Here is a 23,915-nt window from a genome sequence, read left to right as displayed (position 1 = left end):
TTGATGAGTCCTTTCTTAATGAGTGCCCTTTCACATTTTAAGCCCTTGGTGATCATATCATTAAAAGAGTCTGTGTCTTTGACATCCAGGTGAAATTCCATTTCTTCGTTTAAGTTGGAAATGAATATTTCCACTAGTTCTCGTTCAGGTAACTGAAGAGAACGTTTGCTAGACATTTGACGCCATCGTTGCAGGAATACTGAGAATAGTTCACCTGGTTTTTGTTTGGTGTTGCACAGATCAGCCATGGTGATGTCGCGTTCAATGTTATGAGAGTAATGAGCTAGGAACTTCTGGATGAGTTCCTCAAATGTTCTAATGCCACCTGGTAGTCAGGAAAACCATGATGTGGTTGTTCCTCCCAAGCTTTGGGGAAAAAGGCGCATTAGGTAGGTGTCTTCATATGCCACTTCGAGGCAAGCAGAATGATATTCTCTGACATGATCACGGGGATCTCCCTTTCCTCTATATTTTTCAAATTTGGGTGTTTCGAATCCTTGTGGAAAGGGTGGCATATAAAGATTCCTATCAAAAGGATAGGGACAGATGTCATTGAGTGAGAATTGGTTAGTCTTGACACCACTATGAAGTTGTTGGGTGAGATTCTCGACTTGTTGCTGCAACATTTCCATTTCAGTTGGAGGAGGAGGTGGTGGGTTACCTCAAGGAATGTTATATCTGATGGGATCTCTACCTCTTTCCTCTTCATGGCGACTTTGTCTTTCTGATGCTTGTCTTAATTGGGCAAGATCAAAGTCAGAGGGGAGTTTGGCTCCTTCTTGAGCGAGTTTTAAGAAGTGAGCATCCGCATTGCTCCTGAGTATTTCGTCAAACAGTCTGTTAAAGAGAGGGTTATGTTGAGCCCTTTCTATTGTTGCAGGAGTAGGAGTACTCAGGTTTTCGTCATTTCCATTTCCTCCAAGTGCTTCTTGAAATTCATTGAGATTGTCCTCTTCTTCTTCTTCCATTTCTATTTCTCGTTGTCTTGACCGTGATCGGGTTTGAGCCATTTTGTTTATGAGTCTTTGTTGAAGTTAAGTGAAAATGATGACGAGTTTTTGTTGAAATGAGAGATTGATGGTTGGTGAATTGTGTTGCACGTGGATCTCTAGCACCTTTAAGGTGGATGTAACCGAAATTCCTTCTTTGAATTGCTTGTTTGTTTGATAAGTTTTGATGTGATAAGGTGTAGAGAAATCTGAGATGTGTTACAGATTTAACTACCTAGTAATGAGAGGATTAACTCATGAACTAGTTTTAACCTGCGTAGATGTGTCTCTTAAGTTGAGCTTATCCTAGATGTAGAAACAATCTAAAAAGTGATGTGATGTGTTTGATTTCAAGCAATATCTAAAAGAGAACTTGGGACAAGAACCTCTTAATGTTTTGAGAGTTGGGACAGATTGATGATGAAGTGATGATGTATGAGTGAGATGATGGATGAAAATGTTTTCAACTTCAATAAAAACTTTGTGTTACAAATGGGACAAACTCTATCTCTTCCCTTTCAGGTGTTGGTGGTATTTCTTGAGCTGTGTTGTATGTGATACAGACGTTTGGGAAGAAGTTGGGATTAATCTTTCCTCCTTGGTTTTTGTGATAACTCAGAGCTCTATATTGCATAAAAGCTCTGCGGTTCAATGATTCGGAATCAAATTCGTTTGTTTTTCCTTGAAGGTAGAGACGCATGTGATGCAGAAAGACTCTATGTGAGACAAAGATTTGTCTATTTATATAGAAGAATTTCCTCCTTTTGATCAAAGCCTTTGAGCTCAATGGTCTTCTTTTCAAGTTGATATTCTGATGACACTTCTTCTTTCGCAAGATGTGAAGAATGGTCATAAAATTTGACTCTTTGTTGTTTGTACCTTGTTTTTGATGTTTTTGGTTGTTTTGACAAATGTTTGGTTGGATGAATACTTTGTTTTTGGGAAGTGATTTTCTGATTTTTCTTTGACAAGAAAACAAAGCAAGCACACAAACACAAGAATGTTGCCCCAAAGGCACAAATGAGTATGGGTCTAGATCAACCCAATCCTTGGACTTTTATATAACCCTTCCTTTAGATGTATTTTAAAGTGTATTTCCAAAGCCTGAAGTCGGCTCAATTTGCACTTGGTCTTGACTAAAACGAACACACTTCAAACACTTTTTATCCCTAAGGTCAAATGGCCAGTTGTGATAAATTTAGCGCACATCTTGATATTTCTTCAACTTTGGTACTACATACCTTATGAATCCCGCCTTGGTAGGTAAGGATGTGATATACTAAGTCTTGCACGAGCATAACAAATAGATGATCCCTATGATGGGGGAGTCACCACTTTTATCAAGCCACAAGTGACTTTTCAAAAAGCTATGTTTCTACTCAAGGAAATATGTATGGTGAGTATCTTGGGAGCAAAACCATCTATGCTCTTGCACTAAATTATATCGCAAATATCCTCAATCAATAGAACGGGTGAGCTACTACTTAAAGGTGTTTAGTCATGTTCAATGTTTTTGGACATAAGTTCATTCTGCAGTGACTCACTTCAGAGCCTTGTAACCAGTGGTGGGGCCCATTTGTCCTTTCGGCCAGTTACACTGTAGGAACAACTATACCCAAGGCTATAGCTTTCGCTCACACCTGATTTCTATAGCGGCTTGAAGGATTTACCGCTCGAGGTCATTCCCAAGAGTATCGATCCCTTGGTAGGCCTCTCTTAAAAAGATAAAATTTTGAGTGTTACTAACACTTTTCTCTTGCACCTAGGACCACGAAAGCCAAGGGAGAGGATAGTGTGTGTTAGAAGTAGGACCACTCGACTAGCTCTTTGCACAAGTGTGCCAAGCACGAAAAACACTTGTTCTTTTTAATCTGTCATTGCAATGTGATCTAACTATTTGGAGATGTTGCTCCAACAGTCATGGTGTTCTTTTTAACTTCAAAGGCAAAATATTTTGTAAACTAGGAACTTTGAAATTCTAGTCAACTGAATTGAAAACATGTCTTGCTTGAAGTAAAATTGTTTTTGAGCTTGAAGGAAAAATGGCTTGTTTTTTTTAGATTGCCCCAAAACAAAGTGTTGATTGTAAATTTCTTTTAAGTTGATGCAAGAAAATAAATTTTGTTTTGTTGATTTTAAGCACCAAAACAAAGTTTGTTTCCTAACTTGCAAGAAATAAAGTTGTTTTGTATAAGTTTGTGGTTCTTTTTACCTTGGAACAATGAAATTGTTTTTAAGAGCCCCAAACAAATGTGTGATTCTTTTTTTAAAAGCCCAAATTTGAAATGTGAAGTTAATTTTAAACCAAAATAAAAAGTGAATTCATTTTTTTAAAACCAACTTCAAAAACAAGTTAGTAAGAAATATAAATCTACTTTTTAATCTAATTTAAATCTGCACAAAAGAGAAAAATAGTTAGTAAAATCCACCTATTTGGTGGGCTTCTACAAGCCTATTTTTTTTTTTTTTTGGTTACAAGGTGATTTGTACAACGTTTTGTTACAATAGCGCTAGTCTGCATTTGAACAGAGGCACTATTTAACACAAACGCGCTAAAAGAAAGGGAAAGACAGAGAAGACAAAAGCGCTGAAACAGGGTGAATAGCGCCAAAACAATGTCAAATGTGCCAAAACAGCGTCAAAAGCGCAACCTGTGTGACATTTTCAACATTCAAACATGTTATTGGTTAAAAAACAAAAAAGTTGATCTTTTTGGTGTTTGGATTCACGTCGGGTTCACCAAATGATGCTTTGCAAAAAGGGATTAGAAAATCTGTTTGATGGCAACACACACAAGAGCACAAGAAACAAACGTTAGTGTTAGCAACAAAAGATTATCCTAAACAGGCATATCAAGAGAGATATTAAGCATGAGATAGAAAGCATATAAACATAGAATAAAATAGCTAATCAAGATGCTCATAGTTGCTCCTCCCTTGTTCCTCTCCTCTCCAAGTCCCAAATGAGTGTAGCTCTCAGCTTTTAGCACTAGCCATGGATGCCATATGGAGATTCAAGATGGTTGAATATGATAAGAAAATGTTATGCAAGTGTAGATAGTGATGCTATGAAAAAGCTTTATGCTAATACCAGTATAACAACAATACTCTAATGCTTTCTTTTGCTTGAGGAGAAGGGTTCTATTTATAGAAGAAATGGGGAAATGAAGGGTTAAGATTGAGTAATCTTAACAAGGGTTAGGATTGAAAGATATTCAATCCATGTGAGACTTTCAACCCAATCCCATGTTGACAAGTGTCACCATGAGGAGGCTTGAGAGGAGTGATAAGGAGCATTAAATGCTTGAGGGGACATGATGGTTACCCTAGTCAAAGAAATAAATGCTTTGAAGAGACACATGGGTTACATGAGGGTTAAGTTAGGGGTCAAAGTCCTTAACCATGGGTGCAAGTGGAATTAACCATTAATGGTCATGTAAGAGCCATAAGTGGTTTGGAAGACTTTAGAGGTTAATTTGTTGAACACACAAAGCATTAATTGCTTTTCAAAGACTTTGGAGTTTTTGAGAAGTGACTCCAATTTGCTTAGGAATGTGACAATATTTAGGGGATGGATTAGGTTAATTAGGAAGGGTTTAGAAGAATCTAGAAGGGGTTTAGGCATGCAAGTGGATTTTGTAGGAAAATGCAAGTGGGAGAAATTTTGGTATTTTCAATTAAAATAAAATCATTTATTTCAATTAAATGGTGTAATTTGCATTTGGATAAATATTCAAATAAATATTAATTTATTTAAATGAGAAAAAGGAAGATAAAACATTAAAATGCTTGAAGACTTTGAGGGAAACCATTAAAGGCTTGAAGACTTTAAGGAAAACCATTAAAGTCTTAAGAAGACTTTAAGGGAAGTCATTAAGTTTGAAGACTTTAAAGCCATCAAGTTTGAAGACTTTAAGGGAAACCATTAAAGGTTTCAAGTGGGTGAGGATAAATAGGATTTTAAATAAATAATTTATTTAAAATAGTTGTGCAACTTGCTTTTGTAGGAAAATACAAGTGGGTGGAGGATAAAGGTGATTTAAATAAATTATTTATTTAAAATAATTGTGCAACTTGCATTTGTGGGTAGAGGATAAAGGTGATTTAAATAAATGTTAATTTATTTAAATGTGAGAGGTGGGATTTTGGGGGATTTAAATAAATATTAATTTATTTAAATGTGAGAGAATATTTAATTAAATAAATATGATTTATTTATTTAATTAATGGTCTGAATTTGGTTAAGTGAATTAAATCAAATAAATTGAATAATTTATTTAATTAATAGGAGAAGAGGGTTAAGATGAATTAATTAAATATTAATTTAATTAATTATTAATTGATGGTTAAATAATCAAATAAATATTAAATATTCATTTAATTAAGTGGACAGATTTATGTGACTACAGCAGTTATGAACCATGAAAGCACAAAGTAAAATGAACACATGAACACCAGATTTACGTGGAATACCCAAACTAGGAAAAACAACGATGAGAAACAAGATGTTTAACTGATTACAATGTTTTAGGCTCAAGGCCAATGAGGGCACACAACCTTAGGGCAAGATACAAAGGATTTGCAGTATCGAGACTCACTATCAAAAGGCAAGATACAAATGATTGCATAAACATCCAAAAGGAACATACCTTCTAATAGGTGCAAAGAATCAATGAATTGAAATGAACAAAGATTTACTGATCAAGAAATTATCCTTGAACCTTTGTGTCAGGTGACCAATATAATGGCAAACACATCTGACATCAAACATTGTCATACATAAGATATCATCATCAAAGCTCTTCACAAACTGACTTTCACACCAAATTTGCTTGCATATCATTCACACACACTTCACATAAATTCACACATAATCCATACATCAACACATACAACCACACATCTATATATACAAGATAAATTTATCAACTAGGTCGGCCATAGACAAAATATATAATATTACATAAATTAGGCCAGTTGAACCAACAATATCAAATGCAATCCACTCCAAGAGATAGAGGAGACCCAACCACACCAACACATGCTTATAAGTCAGTTCGAATGAACCACATACACTATAACATCCACCTAAGTTGACATCAACCAAAGGGTGTAAATAAACAATATTTAACATGTTACTCAATCAGCCCAAAAACATCCTTCAATGAAAAATACTCAATGTGGATCTACACATGCCATGGTGAGACCCATATCAACATCCAAATACAACCTCTTATGCATATCTTGACCAAAGGTGCATGATCTAGATAAGATACACCACCTCAATCAACCGGAAACCAAAACAACTAATAACATTGAACTCAAAACAACATAACTTCAATTGTTGAACAAACCAACACCAAAAAACTAAACTAGAACACCTCACAAATGAAATGAACATGTCCTCCAAGCTACAACACTTGAATCCACACATAAGAGAATCACCAAGAATTCTCTAGATTAGTTCTAACAAACAACTCACTATCATAAACAATAATAACCAATTCCACCATCTGAGCAACAAAGGACCTAAAAGCTTGATAAGTACAATATATACAGATTACAAACATTATATGCAAAGCCACAATATATAACTTTCACAAATAAGAGGAATACAAAGAATTATTCCATTGGGACATTAAATACTCTTTCATGCACATAAATATTGTTTCCTGCATATTGAAACTTCCACTACACCAACTTTCCATAAACAAAAACATCAAAACACTCACTTTCAGACCATCCACAACACATAGTGACATTAATGACAACAACAAATGGGTTGACATTAATGACGACACAACTCAAGTTTACAACAAGTGGAAACACCAAGTAGGGGTTTGACTATGGCAAGCCCCGATACAACCAGCCTTAACATCTCTCTTTGGTCTTACATGTGCAAGTTCTAGAGGGAGATTTTTTTGTAGGAGTTCTTGATATTTTCCAGTCATCTTGGGTGATCTCTCTTCATTCTCTTTTTTATTGTAACATTGTTTAGTTTAAAGTAATATATATCTATCAACATTTGTTGTTCCATCGTATTATGATATTTCTCAAGTTTTGGAACTTGTGTTGGTAGTATTGTTATCTTCCTATAGATAGTTATATTTTTTGTACATACATGACATTGGTGCATCATGCTAACATCATGCACCATGCAAACATCTTGGATAGAGATCTAGCCTGACTATCCAAAAGACCTCTAAGGTTGTTGCAATTTAATTCCTTTATGATCACAATACAAACATAAACACATAATAGTTCCTCCATTTTATAATTAGCAAGATAAACCTAAAGGTTGCGATTGCCTTTGGTTTATCAAAGTGTATTTTAGGAAGTTTATCTCTCAAAGGATTATTATTTTTGTAGTAGTTCACTTTTCCCAATCTACACCCTCTGATCACTTATATGTAATCATTCATCTCAAAATCAAAATCAACATCCATCATTTATCCAGATCTTAAAATAAAATCAATCAAATCAACACTTGCTTGAGAACTTAGCCTATTCAAGTAGGTAATCAAACAATTCTTTCTTAGGAACTTATTCTAACCTATGTATTGAATCTAATCCAAATTAAAATTATTGACCATGGTCTTGAATCTAGACCTATTTGCTATTCAACCCTTCATTCATTATCTATTCTTCAAACTCGTCCAATCTTGAAGCTTCATCCAATTTCACCTGTCTTCCTCAAGCCATTATCTAAGTTCCTAGGTCAAAACCCCTAAAAATCTAAATCTAAATCTAAATCTCGAGTAAGATGATATTTTGGCACATCTAATGCCTATTTCAATGTTTGTGTAATGCTTTATTGTTTCCTTGAAGCCATCTCTACTTTTTTAGCATATCTACTACCCTATTAGCATTTTTGCACCAAATCAACATATATAAGTAGTTTATATAGCCAATTTTTTACACTGTAACAAATTTGCATCCTAAATCAACATATATATCACATTTCAACATATTTTTCTAGGGAACATTTTTATAAGTAAACAAATTTGCACCATAGTTCAATGTAACTATATTGAATCAACATGTAAACACCATTATATGGTATATATACTCCAAAGACCATCAATTCCTTCCAAAATAAATCCAACCTATTCAATCATCCAATGTCATGCATCCTTGACCTTGGTTCAATCCAATCTTGACCAAAATAAAGTTACCATACCAATCAAATTCCAAATCCAAAATTATTTTGAAATCACAAAATCTTAAGTTTTAAGCATTCAAAATCCTAAATCATCAAACTACCCAAAGTCCAATAATACCAACTCATCAACGATCATCGTGAATCTATTTTATTTTCATGGTTCCCCCTATCATAGCCATCCCATCAATCCTTCAAAAATAATGATGATAGACTTATTGAGCAATATGAGTATGAAATTGATCCCTTTGATGACATCATTACAAGAAATATTTCCCCAAGCTTGTATCGCTTATCCATCCATAATCAAATGCCTCTTGACCAAGAATTGGCTACCACAAGCTACCCCATCACTCCTTAATGCATATCTAATGGTCACCCTAATGACATATTTGATAAGGTAAATCCATCTTATCCTCCATTCAAATCTCAACCCCCATCATTTTACAAGGTTCTCATTTCCTCTACCCCTTATCCAAATCCTTTATCATGTCATCATATAATCCATAAACCTATTGCTCCATCCAAATCCTTCTTTCTAAAATTCCTCCAAGGAATAGTCCAAAATAAATAAATAATTTCATGTTACCCCATTAATCCAAAACCATCCATGTGTGTTAGGAGGTCATCAACCACCCAACAACTATCATTGCTATCTAAAATCCTAACAACATCCAAACCATTGAAACCATCCAATACCATAAATACTTTGAATCCTCTATCACAATATCTAAGTGAATCTTGCTATGTCAAGATTTATATTCAAAGCATGGAAAAAAATCCCCCATCAAATTTATCAAGTTCTTAATCTCCAAATACGATGGCTTTTGTGATCTCCTACCTAATTTATCTCCCCTCCATCTGACCTATCTATCCATTATATCTTCATCTACCCATCATATCTCATCCTTTCAAATCCTTCCACCCTCTTGATCTTGACAAGGACAAGGGAAAAATATCCACACATGCTTTGAACACCTCTTAGCATACTCCTACCCACTCATCCATATCCTCTTACATAATTATCCATACATAAATCTTTTACTACTTTCAAATGTCATGTTATCTCCAATCTTGCCTCCTCAACTTTGTCCCCTTGTCTTAGTTCCACCCCACATCATTTTATTAGATACTCATGGAACAATCGACCAATAACCCCACCAAAATATTGGGTGTAGTCCATCTTACACCCCCTCTAATCTTTTCATCTTATTTTAATTCGTGATATAGATACTCTCTATATGCATTATTCATCCATCCATTCAAAAAAGGTAAAGATGTGAAATCATCCCATGCATCCTTAGACATACATAAGAATTATGAAAAATATTTTCTATGCCTTTGAAATGGACTCCAAAATAATGAAGTGAGATTTAATAGGGTTTGAAATCCTAATTATCACATTAAGGGTATCTTGGATTGTGTCTTCATTTATAATAGTGGAGGTACATGTGGATCCATGTCCCATTATCAAATTATCCTTTTAAGGCCACAAAAAACCTTTTGGAAGACATATCATCCATCTAATTGTCAATATGTGCTTGGTTGTGTAGGAAGCTAAGTGAGGAGAGTAATAAAAAAGCAGTAGGAGTGTCATAGAGTTTGTGAGTCAAAGATACTCCATGACTCTTACCATTGGTTGAAGATTGGAGTTCAAACAGGAGGCATGATCATAAGGACAAGTCTAAAACTTCAACAAGGGAAAAGAGTGGGGTTTAGAGGAAAGGGTTGATGAGATAGACAACTTTGATATCTTAACAAAATAAGGGAATGGAGGTGAATAGTAGATGTGAGGTATGCCTAGATGGATAAGTTTGAGACTCTGATAGGTAGAAAGGAAAAATAATAGTTGGGAGGTAAATTATGCCAAATGGTGAAGTTTGAAAGTCCATTGAGGACAAGGAAAGGCCAAACTTAAATGAGGAACACATGTCTAGACAAGAAACTCCAAGGCATGATGATTGACAAACACTTTAAAGACTAGGCATGCCTTGAGAATTAGGTATTTTAGGGAGCTTATATAGACATAAGGGGAAATTAGAGGAAAAATGCACGTAAAATTGGAGTAGGGGAGATGTGCGAGATAGTAATTAGATATTTTGATCCTTAACATAAGTTCATATAAAGAGGAGACATGACATTGCTAGTAGCACTTAGATAACATCTTTGATATCTATGTTGGGTTGATTGAGATTACTAGTTTGATTGGTTGAACGGTTTGGTGATTTTGATCAAACTTTAGCTTTGAAAGTTTGTTTTATGGTGAATTTGTGCTAGGAGATAAGGTTGCAATTTTTGTGTTTGAGACATGGAATTAGTCAGTTACTTATTTGGCTTCACTTCGCTTTAAGCATGAAAGATATTGAGCTAGGATAACTTCTTATAGATGGATGTCAACACAAAGGTCATTTAGATTAGGGGGTTCATTGGTCAAGGGGTTAGTGGGGATGGATAGATTGAAATTAGGATTGATATGAATGGGTGTAGGAATTAATGTTCTAGTTTTTATACAGATGGATAAATGGATCAATGAAATAGGATTATTGTGGGTAAGTGGATTAGGTGTTGGACTAGTGTGGATGGATGGCATATTAGATGTTTTAGGATTCATAGGGGTTGATAGATTAGGATTAATAAGGATGGATGGATGGTCAAATGGTATAGGATTTATTGTGATAGATAGTGGACTCAATGGATGAGGGATTATAGGTTTAGATAGAATAAGATATATTGGGATTATTGGATTAAGATTAGGATTAATAGGGATGGATGAAGATTTTAATGGTTTAGGATCGGGATTGGTAAGGATGAGTGGAGGATTCAATGGATTTGATGGATACGAATTATCCATGTATTTTTCTTGATTTGGGAGAGTTTCCCTAGCCAAATTTTGAAGGTGATAGTTATGGAGAAGCTTGGCTCCACCGCTAATAAGATATCTAATCATGTCATCATTGTCTTGCTTTAGGATGTAGTCTAGTGGATTATTTGATTTGTCATAGGGATGACCAATGGATTTTGGGCTTGGTGTAATAACCCTTGATGTTATTTTAAATCAAATTTGAATAATTCTCTAACTTCTACTTCATATTTGCAAATATAAACAACTCATAAATCTAGTAGACCAAAAATTTCACCAAAACAAAACTCAATGGACTTGAAACTTAATGAAAACAAAGTAGAATGTCTATTACTGATATTGATGTAGTTTTGACATCATATTTTCTACTAAATACATCAGATAACAACCATTCACATATACTACAATTTACATCAAATAGAACCCCAAATTTCAATCTCAAATACGCAAGGAAACAACTAAAACTTTCAATAAACTCTCCAAACTCTGAACAGTGGTTTCTAACATAAATATATATGAAATAACACTTTGAAAAAATATCTTAAGAATAGAAAAATATGTTTCTAACAACAAGAATACAAGCTGAAATTAAACTTTTAAACTATGAACTCCAAACTCCTGTAAAATACTACAAAAACACTTCAACTAGAAAGCATTGAGCATAAATACCACAAATGAGATTGATTTTGGAGACCCTTTGTACCACTATATTTTAGCCTCAATTTCCATGGTTTATCAACCTTATAGATCCATCTTCATTAGTTTATCAACCTTTGAAGAATAATAACATCATTTAGTTAGAATTGATAGGATAGAATGAATCAATGTTGCAAACTAAAACCAAAAAAATTGAAACTCATTCTTTGAGCCAAAATCAAATGCCTTGGAGTGAAATATGCTTGTATTCCAAGTTAGAAATTTCCATTTGCCATTTGTCAGTCACCTCCTAACATTCCATTCCAAAACTGTTAATTGTCTCTCATTTATCAATTTTCATTTATGTTCCACATGCTAGAGTTGTTATTTCAAAAACCCATGCCATCTTTTAGTTTTAGAAATGATTCAAATAACATATATTAATTTTCCATTAGTTCTAATTTGACTAATTCATCTCGACAAATTGACTTTCCTAGTTTATCGGCAGGTCCTGGCTTACTATTTTTAGAAAATCAACCTTTCTATGAATAGTAAGTGCTAAATTTAGAAAGGGAAGATGATAAGTCCCTTCCAAAGATTTCCTGTCCTCAAGAAATTTCAACCATGATTCTTCAAGTTCCTAATATTCAATCATTTCAAACTTCAAAACAAATGATAATCCTTTACTTGTTTGATGTTGTTTTTTCCCCAAAACATCCTAAACATTTCCTGAAAAGTATAACTTTTTCTTTGTAAAATTGAGAGGATGATATCCAATTTTCAAACTCTAACTCCATATTATTTGACTTTTTATAGCATTCCTTTAATTGTTTTCAATTATTAACATCCTTTTATCAACTCCTTTCCAAGACTGAATATGTGCATTGTCACCAAAGATGCTAAGCCATAAACTTATGCAATCTTTCCCAAAGACATAAATCTTGTTTTTGTAGCTTAAAATATGGTCACAATAGTAAATGCATCCTTTATTATGTAAAAACCAATCTTCAAAAAATTAACCTCATTTTCCTTGTGGTGGAGACAATCCTTACATAAATCAACACTAATTGCTCAAAACTTTGTCTCTACATGAAGCATGATGGATCTAGCTTTAGAATCTGATTTGGAATAGAAATAGAAAATTTGAGGGACAATAAATGATATCATATAACAACACCCCAAACTCCACCAAAAAGTAAAAAATGATTTTGCAAATTGTAGGTTCTTCTAATGATAATGTATGTACTTCTTGAATCCTCCAACTAGCACATATTAATCACCCAATGAAATCTTCAAAATGTTAGTAGAAAATAATTTGATTACATCTTCTACTAAATCAAGTGTCTTACTCATATGCCTGCAAGTTACCATCTTGAAACATTTCCAAAGAAAACTCACTCCACGTGTCAAATAGTGTCTAGGCTCTCTAGCTAGAAATGCATTGTTATTGGGCAACTTGAATTTAAAACTTCTTAAACATTTGTTGATGTTATGGGTTTGATTTTTTCTACTATTAATACTATCATAACAACAATTTCATCTTCTATCACAACCATTATACATTTTGGAAACGTATCTCTCTCTCTCTCTCTCTCTCTCTCTCTCTCTCTCTCTCTCTCTCTCTCTCTCTCTCTCTCTCTCTCTCTATATATATATATATATATATATATATATATATATATATATATATATATATATACTCAAACATTTCCAAAGAAAACTCACTCCACATGTCAAATAGTGTCTAGGCTCTCTAGCTAGAAATGCAATGTTATTGGGCAACTTGAATTTAAAACTTTTGAAACCTTTGTTGATGTTATGGGTTTGATTTTTTCTACTATTAATACTATCATAACAACAATTGAATCTTCTATCATGACCATTATACATTTTGCAAACGTATCTTCTACTCACCTATATATTGTTGATGTGTGTGTGTGTGTGTGTGTGTGTGTGTGTGTGTGTGTGTGTGTGTGTGTGTGTGTGTGTATGTATACATATATATATACATATTTATATATATATATGTATGTATATATATATATATATGTATGTATGTATATATGTATATACATACATACATATATATACATATATATATATATATGTATGTATGTATATACATATATACATACATACATATATATATATATACATACATCTATGTATATATATATATACATAGATACATATATATGTATGTATATATATACATAGATACATATGTATGTATGTATATATATACATACATACAGACATATGTATGTATATATATACATATATACATATATATGTATACACATACACATGTATAAATACATACATATACATATGTATGTTGTAATGCCTGCCAAAATACCCCAGAGAAATATAGCTAAATACACACTAATTTAATTTTATTTTTTTACAATACAACACATAACATCTCATAAGCAATGCAGCGAGCACACAACAACATTTAAGTATTATGAACATAGAGTAAATCACTCAAGCTATTCAAATGATTACGCAAGCGGAATACAATAAATCATTACTACTAACTCCCTAGGGTATCTCAACACCATTACTTAATCTACCTACATAAGCAATAAGCATTTACTTTCTTCTAGATCAAAACCATATAATCTTATACATTATACACACATAGGTACAACCTAGCAATACCTAACACTCATGATATGCAACCTACTTAATCTTTCATTTAATATGAGATTCTATCTTTCAATGCATATCTATTTCCCTTTTCACTTAGGTTAATTTTATACGCCAAGTCCAAATGTTCTTATTACCTTTAACCAACCTTCGACTATGAACATCACCATTCATATACCAAGATTAACCCTTACATTGCATTAACATAATTTCCATTTACGATTAACTTCCACATAATCATTTATGATCTTATGCTTCTAGCATACTTATTACTTCATCATGATTCCTAAAGTACATAGGGAAATACTCACAAAGACTTCCTAAACATTTAATCCATAGCCCATTTAATTCTCATAAATTCTCTTACACTATATCAATTAATCAACAATCATTTTATTACGAATCAGGTAACTACACAAATTTAACTCAACACAAACTAAGATACAATATCCTAATTCCATAACAACTAATAGCATCCACCTAATGAAGATATAATCTTAAACCATAACACATGATACATTCTAATCCTTTTCTAAAAGGCAAGCATTCATTTTACCATCTACCCATACACTTACTAGAAATTTCCATTAATAAGATTAGCGATTCATTCAATAAGGACATTCATACAATATCTTCATAAGGAACATTCAATCACATCCCAAGCGTTATAAGATTTCAATCCAACCATTAGTTCACTGTCCACAAACTATGATACTATAATTTTGAAATCTTAATCATCAAACATAAGCATGTCCTAATATATCTTCCAATATTACTCATACTCGTACATTCTACCAAGGCTTAGCATTTCTTCTACTTAAAGAAATTAGTTAAAGACATCATTTCAATACTATTACAATTATCATGGCATTCACACCATTTCCTTTTAACATGGCTCATCAAGAATACGAAATGCATCATTGAATTCTAAACCACAATACTTATCCACATCTCATGCATCCATTTCATCTAATATAAATATGTTACAATACAACTCGATGTTCATCATTACAATTATATACCATAATCAAAACTATCACTACAACTAGAACAACATAGTTATTTCTCATAAATATGACTTCTTTTACAACCATTACATAATAATTTCATTACATAATTCACACCATCAATTACATTCTTGCTGCAATTATTATCCATGACCAATCTGAAGAAGCATCCTCATCCACACAAGAAGAATCCAAAGACAAGAACATCCCAATGGTTTAAAAGCACCAACCACCCAACCATGTGGAATCAAAGGAACCACCCCCTATGCTAGGAGATGACACAAGGTCCCAACACACACTCTACATCTAGGTTGACACTTAAAAACCAAAGAGACTAACCAATACAAGGACACTCAAGCAAGACCAATCACAAGATAGCACATAAAGAAACTCCCAGAGGCTCACAAATCAACATAACATCAATACATCTCAACAAAATGACACATGTAGGAGCAGAGTGTCATCACATGCTATCCTCCCCCATAATATTGCCAAAATAAACACAACTCTTCATGGCATAACCCTCAATAGACATGTGGAGACATCTCTACCCATGAGAGAATCAAGGGAGATTTGACTTACCGTCTTCACAGCCTTCTCATGCTTATCCTAAAACATCCTCCCTAGGAATCAGCCATGAGGCTCAAACTATTAATTATCTTGTTTTAATGAGATCTAATTACCCATTCCAATTAATTCATTATTAATGTTATCAATTGTTTACAAATCATAGAAAACTCCAATGTGCCCTGGTGGTCTAGACTTCATGCATCCTTACAAGGAACCTCATGCAAGCCTATCTCTCGTGACCCCGGTCATCACAAGGAAGCCCACTCCTAATATGGCCCAACAACATATCACAAGAGGCTCTACCAACTTAAATATATGAAAATAATACTCAATGCAGCCAATAAATTCCACACATACTCTCACAACATATGCAAGGCTACAACAACATCAATATAACAAAATGAGCCTCTTGGCTAGCAATAAACAAAGGCATATCAAGCCATCAAATGCTGCCATCAAATAAAAGATAGCATCACAACAAGGCCTACTCACTTGCTGGTCCAAAACAACATAGATATTCACCTCAATCATCCATGGCCTATTCACATGGAAGAGAGTCTATAATGTCCACAATGGTGCAAATGAGCAAATATACATAAAACCATCAAAATACATCGAAACTGATATAAGTTGATCTGGAAAATATCAACAGACCTCAAGAAAAGCCTCTGGTACAAAATCAATTTGAAGAAATACCTCAGAAGTGACCAAAACTGAGAAAATACAAGACACAGATAGAACATCGCTTTTGCATCGAAGTTTAGCGCTTCTGCATCATGGGTTAGCGCTTATGCATACAGGTTAGCACCTGTGTTAAATAGATTGGCGCCTGTGCAGATAAGGACAATGCTTTTACACAAAGGAAAACACATATACACCGAAGGACTGTGCAAATGCATAAAAGGACAACGCAATTGAATGAAAGGACAATGCAAATGCAGAATCGATGCTTTTACACAAAGGGACGGAAAAGTCACAGAACTTTTGGCAAAGATTTAAAAATCAAACTTAAACATAGGGCCTCAAAAAATGTATACATAGAGTCACCCAGAACCAACAAGTAAGAAGAACTAAATAGAATAAAGTTTAATAAAATATAGAGGGAGAAATTCCAAAACACATCCACAGTTGGGAGACCCAAAACTCATTCATAGAGACCTCTTTTGAATCTGAAATACACAAGAAACTCTACCAACAACAGATACAACCAATACTACACCAACCAAAAAACCAATCACATGATCCAGACAATTATATAGGATCTCACTACAAGCAGCCATGAATCCAGACTTTTCAATGTCGTGAACAACAACATACAGGAGACCAAATATTTCTTCAATACAACTATACAATGGCCATATAATATAAATTTTTCTCCATCATATATAAAATTGAAAACTAAAATAAACCAAATATTTCATCCCCAGCTCCCGGAAGGCATTTTTCAGACACATAGCATACATAGAGAGATTTCAAAGCTGAAAATAAACAAAGACAAGGAACCCAACCTGCACCCTAAGTGATGGATGAGAGTTGAGGAAGAGCTCCATCCAAATCCAAAGTTAAACCAAGAAACTCCAGCAACAATCCAAAGTCAAAACCCAAAGAAAACTCCTGTAGAAAATATTATTTTTTTGCAAAAGAAGAAGCCAACCCAAAAACTTCACGGTAAAGAAAATAAAAAGCCAAACAATAACCAAAACCCTAGCCTCAACCTCGGCCAATCAAAATATGCCAATCTATAATATATTTTACCAACCCCAACATATAATATGATTATACCTCTCTTTTCAAATTCAACCAATAAGAGAAGAGGGTAGGTAAGGTAAATATAAATCACGCTTTTACAATAAGGTGGGAATATTCTATTATTTTATTTTAAATTGAATTTATACAACCCACTTAATATAAAAGTCAACTAATAAATAAAACATGAGCCACAATTAAATAAATCAAATGGAGAAATTAAATTAAATAAACCAAAGGCTCATAAATGAATTAAAGAAGCAAATAAACATTAAATACCAAATAAATATTAAACCATAGGCGATTAAATAAATAAATATTTAAATACTATTAAAAGGTCAAGTCACAATTAAATATAAAACCGCAACATAAGCTAAACAGTAAATATTAAATCATCATTAAAATAAATAAATATTCAAATATCAAATAATTAAATACCGAAAAGGGCAAGAGTCCAATAATTTAAATTAAACATTAGATAATCAAATAATCAACTCACTATTAATCAAAATAGTTAAAATAAACATTATTAACTATTTAACCTCGCATCAATAACCAATCATCCTCAACATAAAAGGATTAACCAGCCAATACTAACATACTCACAACACAAAAGGAACCCAACTTACTAACTGACATGGCGACTTGAGCCAAGACATTGATGACTTACAGTGAACAATTTAAACCTAGAGTATGTGAGGGGAACTTGTGCCAACTCTGAACATCATGCCATTGGGATTTAAAGACACGCTTAGACCTGTGGAGCCAGGTGGAGTCGGTGGCTGGTACCTACAAATCCTGCATCCACAAAGCAACGATACGACATATGCATATATATTATAACAGGCAAGGTTTAAAGAATCGCAACGACACATCCCGCTCGCAATGAGTGATGTGGAATTGTCTCTATCCCAAAGACAGTCATACAACAATCAAACACACCATAAGATCAACTCATCATAGATAATCATTAAATATGGTTAGTACATAAAAACATCATCAAGTGCATGACTAGTATACTTCATGATTATAGTAAGGCATGTAAAATCCATCAACACTTATGCTCATCAAATCACATTATCGATATAATCTTTCGATAGTCAATCACATAATAAGTGTATAGTGTCTAATAAATCACACGATCAATAATGATAGTATCAACATCATATAAATCATCTAAAATAGCATATGCCCAATAATGTCTATCATTCATGAATTAAAAGCAACTCTAGTCAAAACAAGTCAAGTCGAAGGTGGACCTTACATCCTCCCCCCCTTAGAATCGACTTACTCCTGGAAATCGTAAGAGTTAGGGTGACAACTAGCACACATAAATAAAAAACTTCCTTTTAACATAAACATATTATGATATTTTCCAACTCCAAGAAAGATAATGATAACCAAATTTCCTCCTTATGCTTCAATTATTCAAAATAAACACGTTACACAAGAGGTAAATGAAGCACCAACTGTTATTAATTACGATATGTACACTAAATTGTTAAAATATTTACAAGAGAAATTCATTTTAACCATACTTGCAATACAAAAGTGTAATTTCAATCACTAATTTAAGCATCAATAAGAAGAAATTGCTATATTTCACACCAATGTTCTTAGTAACACCCTTTCAACATCTAGTTGCATGCCAATAGATATATATATATATATATATATATATATACACACACACATTTACACAATATTTTACACATATGCACCTATTATATTATTGAACAAATCATGTCATAAGCCTAAATGAGTGAAAAATTCTCAGAAGTAAGCTTCCTCAAATTAAATGTACTCAAGACATCACACAATAACCAAGCATATATAACCTATTTATTTAAAGAACAAATTTCATGGCATTCAAATGTCCTAATTTCCACCATGCTTTCACTACGCTACAATTTATACAAACATTAGACGCAATCCTTATCCAATCAAATCATTCAAAGGGCATCCTTAATCCACTATGTGTACACAAAGATTTGAAGGCAAGAAATCAACAATTTCTTTTATTTAACTATTCCATAAATTTCAGACTTCACAATTCCAAGGCACTTCTATCTACTATAAACTTTAGAAAGTTACCAATAAGTTTCATCTTATTAACACTTTTCATTTACTCAACTAATAACAACATTATCTAATTGTTTTCTTAGAATAGTGCACTTTTCCGCGATGTCCTCCCTTGCACATACTATCAAAGGTTCAAAATGAACATGATAGAGACAACACTTGGCTCAAGATATGGGCCCACAATACATCGACAATTTGAATGACCACCATAGACAACAAAAGAGGAGGTCAAAGGAAATATCCTCAAATCAAATCATTAAATTAAAAGAAAAGAAAAGTTGTCGGTGAAATCAATCAAGAAATTTAAGTGTGACAAGTGCCACTAGAAGGGAAAAATAAAAGAAAGAAGAACTCAGTGGTCATCCCAAAAGTAGAGAAATCTCAAAAATACACATTAATCCTAACGACACATCACTCAAATCAAAAATTAACTCAGGGCAAAATAAAAAACTCATCCAACCCACATCATGAGGTGACCAACAGTAGTCACACCAAAGGGAGTAACCACTACACCACATCCAAGGGTGAAATGCCTTGGATGTGTTAGAGAGTGCACGCCATATTTAAGACTTATTTTATCCATATGTCCATATTCTTTTCATTATTTTTAATGCAATTCAATCTTTATTTTGAGAATCTAGACAATCATCCTTTATGAAAGTTGACAGAGGTAGGAAGAGATAAAGCAACTACACACCCACACATGCACAAGGAATATACTCATACCATGGCTAATGTTCAAGATATCTTATCTATACCATGATCATATTCACCAAGTTATGACAGACACAGAGGTTAGAGCTTCAATTTAACACTTGATAGAAGACTATAACATGCATCATTTCCATTAATGCACAACTAACAATCTATAGAAGATTAGAAAGTCCTTCATAAGGTCTTTAAGCAATTTAGTCAATCATATATTTAAACAAGAAAATAGGTCTCATCACAAAAGAAAAAGTTTAATATCAATTTCTACTCTTACCAATAATAATCTTCTGACATACTTCTAGTCATCTAAATTAAGAATATCTTAGTCTCACTTCTAGAACTTAGTTTCCTTCTTATCTAATGTCACTTAAATTCCAAGAATACACTCATCATTATATTTAAACTCACTTCCTATTAATCTAACAATAATCCTAACCTAGAGAGCGTTATCAAAGGGCGATGGAGATGGAGGGCGATCGGATCCAGTATTCAAATTTGAGCGGGAGTTCTGGATCGGCATCGAGACAGCAAGCGGCAGATGACATAGAGATTCTTGCAAATGGGGGGGGTTCAGATGGAAAGGACCCTGATGATCTCGTGGTTTTGGGGGACCCAGGGGGAGGACCAACACTACGTGATGATCGGTTAACAAATGAGAGCAGGAAAGAGCAGGTTCAAACTTCAAAAATAGAAGACAACAACTCGGTAGGAGCCCAAGGACAGCAAGAGATTTGTGTCTCAAAGAACACGGTGGAAGGAAAAGATCACCCGAAAAAGGTTCTTTCGTCAACAAACCCGAAGGGGGGACCCAATGGATAGACACGTAAGTGGTCCTCGCTGTTTGGGGTTAAGCCTAAAGGTAAGTCCTCATTGCCTCCTGTTAAAAACTCCTCAAATGTGTCTCAAGGCAAGTTTGCTATCGTTGTTCTAGACCAAATCATAGATCAAAACATTGCCAGAACGGAAAACACTTTGATTGGTAATTTTTTTGGGTCAAGACCTAATATAGAAATAGTTCATGGATTTGTCAAAAGAAAGTGGAACCTGAAAGGTCAGGTTGATGTGGTAGCAATGAACAAAGGTTGTCTATCTTTCTCTTTTTCCTGTGATGAGGATAGAAGAAACATTCTTTGTAGTGGATCTTGGACAATAGGAAAATACATTATGTACATCCAGAAGTGGTACCCAAATGTAGCGAAAGGAAAGAATTTTTTGGTCCAAGTCCCGGTATGGGTCAAGCTCCCTAGGCTCCCAATGGAATTCTGGGAGGAAGACATTTTTGTAGGCATTGCCAATACCTTTGGGGAGCTCATCGCTATTGACTAGGTCACGGCATCCAGAAGAAGACTGATTAACGCTAGGATCTATGTTGGAGTCAGACCTGACATGAACATGCCAGAGGAAATAGAGATAGAATCAAAACTGGGGAAGTGGAAGCAAGATATTGTTTATGAAACAATCCCCTTCGCCTGTTTCCATTGTAAAGAGGTTGGACACTGGGCTAAAAAATGTCCAAATATGGAGGATAAACCCTTCCCCCAAACTAAGGTCTGGAAAAAAGTAGACAAGCCATTAAAAGCCTTGGAATCCAATGATCTTAATTAGGAGAATCAGTCTCAGATAGGATGGGTGGAGGAAGAAATTACCAGCGAAGTGGGTAATGAACTAAAGATTCAAATGCTAGAGCAGAATGTTGAGGACTCGGAGTACAAAGAAAAAGACAACACTCAGCAAGAAGAACCGAAAGAGGATGAGAAAGAGTTAGTCCCAGATAAAGAAAAAAAAAACCCTCAATCAAAGAGGAAGGAGATAACTTTAACCTTGTTTCAGAATCTCAAGATCAAGATAAAGAAATAGACTGGTTCCAAGAAGCCCAACCTGATACCATTTTGGGCCAACACCCCAGCAAAGGGAAAGATGGCGTTTTTGGAAGAACAAGATCCAAAATGGGGAGATGAAGAAGACATAAAAAAGGCACTGGGGAAGAATGAAACAAAGCAGGAGGATGAAGAAGCAACAGAGGATAAAAGAAGGAACAAGCAAAAAAAAAAGAATAACAACAACCTAGTCAATAGTACGATGACTAGAAACACCAGAAGCATGCTTGGTGATGTGGGAGCACAACATACTTCTCTAGGAAGACACTCAAATGCCAAGAAAAGATCTTTGGAAACAAGCAGGAACTTAGCAGATGGTACCCAAAGAACCATCTTTGAGGCAGGTATTTCCAAAAATCCATGAAAATCATCTCCTGGAACATTAGGGGACTTAATAGTCCCCACAAGCATAATTTAGTTAAAAATATGATTAGAGATAAAAACCCTGATATTTTTTTTATTCAAGAAACTAAGATGGTTAAAGATAAAGTTGAAAGTTTGAATATGTTCAAAAAACGTGGAGTCAGCAGAGGTAGTTCAGAAGGTGCATCGGGAGGAATTGTTACCTTCTCGAACAAAAACAATGTAGAAGGAGAGGTGTTGATTCAGGACAACAATCTGGCTTGTATAAGATTTAAGCACATTAAGAATTGTACAACTTGGGTTCTAACTAACATTTACACCCCCAACACAAAGACTGGTAGAAGTGAGATGTGGAGATATCTAACTGGGTTGAGAAGTAGGTTTGCTGAGGACAGTTGGATAATTATGGGAGATTTCAATACTCCCTTGAAGGAAAATGAGAAAAAGGGAGGGAGTCAAGCTAATCTGGACAACAGACTGGACTTGATGGACTTCATAAACAATAATGCAATTCATGATCTGGAATTGCAAGGAGTCAAATACACCTGGACCAACAGAAGAAGTGGTGAGAATCTGATCCAGGTTAGACTTGATAGAGCTCTTCTTTCCTTAGATTGGTACAATCTTCACGATTGTTCATTATCCTCTCACATAAGGGCTAGATCTGATCATTATCCCATAACCTTCATGGCTGATGTAAAGAACAGAAGAAGACATTTCCCTTATAGATTTGAAAAAATGTGGACCAGACACCCGGATCTGGAAAGTAAGATTAAGGAATCGTGGTAGGTCAGTATTGAAGGGAACACCATGTACAAAGTGGTCAAAAAGCTGAAGAATGTTAAAGATAATGTTAAGAAGTGGAATAAGGATTGCTTTGGGAACATCTTTACCTCAAAAGCTACAACCCTCTTAGAGCTCAAGGAAATCCAAGATGAGATACAGATCAATGGTTACACTAATATGTCTAGAAACACTGAAGATGCTATTCTTATGAGCTATCATGATATAATAGCTAAAGAGGAAACCTACTGGAAACAAAGATCGAGGAATGTCTAGTTAAAGGAGGGGGACAGGAACACTAAATACTTCCATATGTCCACCTTAAGACATAAGGCCATGAATAGAATTGTTCAGATTAAAGTGAATGGCAGAAGTGTTGTTGATGATGATTCCATGAGCAAGGCTACTATGGATTTTTTCTCTAATTTACTTGCTAAGGACTAGAACTTGGAAATATAGGCACAGAGGGAACTCTTGGACA

Source organism: Cryptomeria japonica, chromosome 2, assembly GCF_030272615.1.
Source record: "Cryptomeria japonica chromosome 2, Sugi_1.0, whole genome shotgun sequence".
Taxonomy (NCBI): domain Eukaryota; kingdom Viridiplantae; phylum Streptophyta; class Pinopsida; order Cupressales; family Cupressaceae; genus Cryptomeria; species Cryptomeria japonica.
This window is presented reverse-complemented; position numbering follows the sequence as displayed.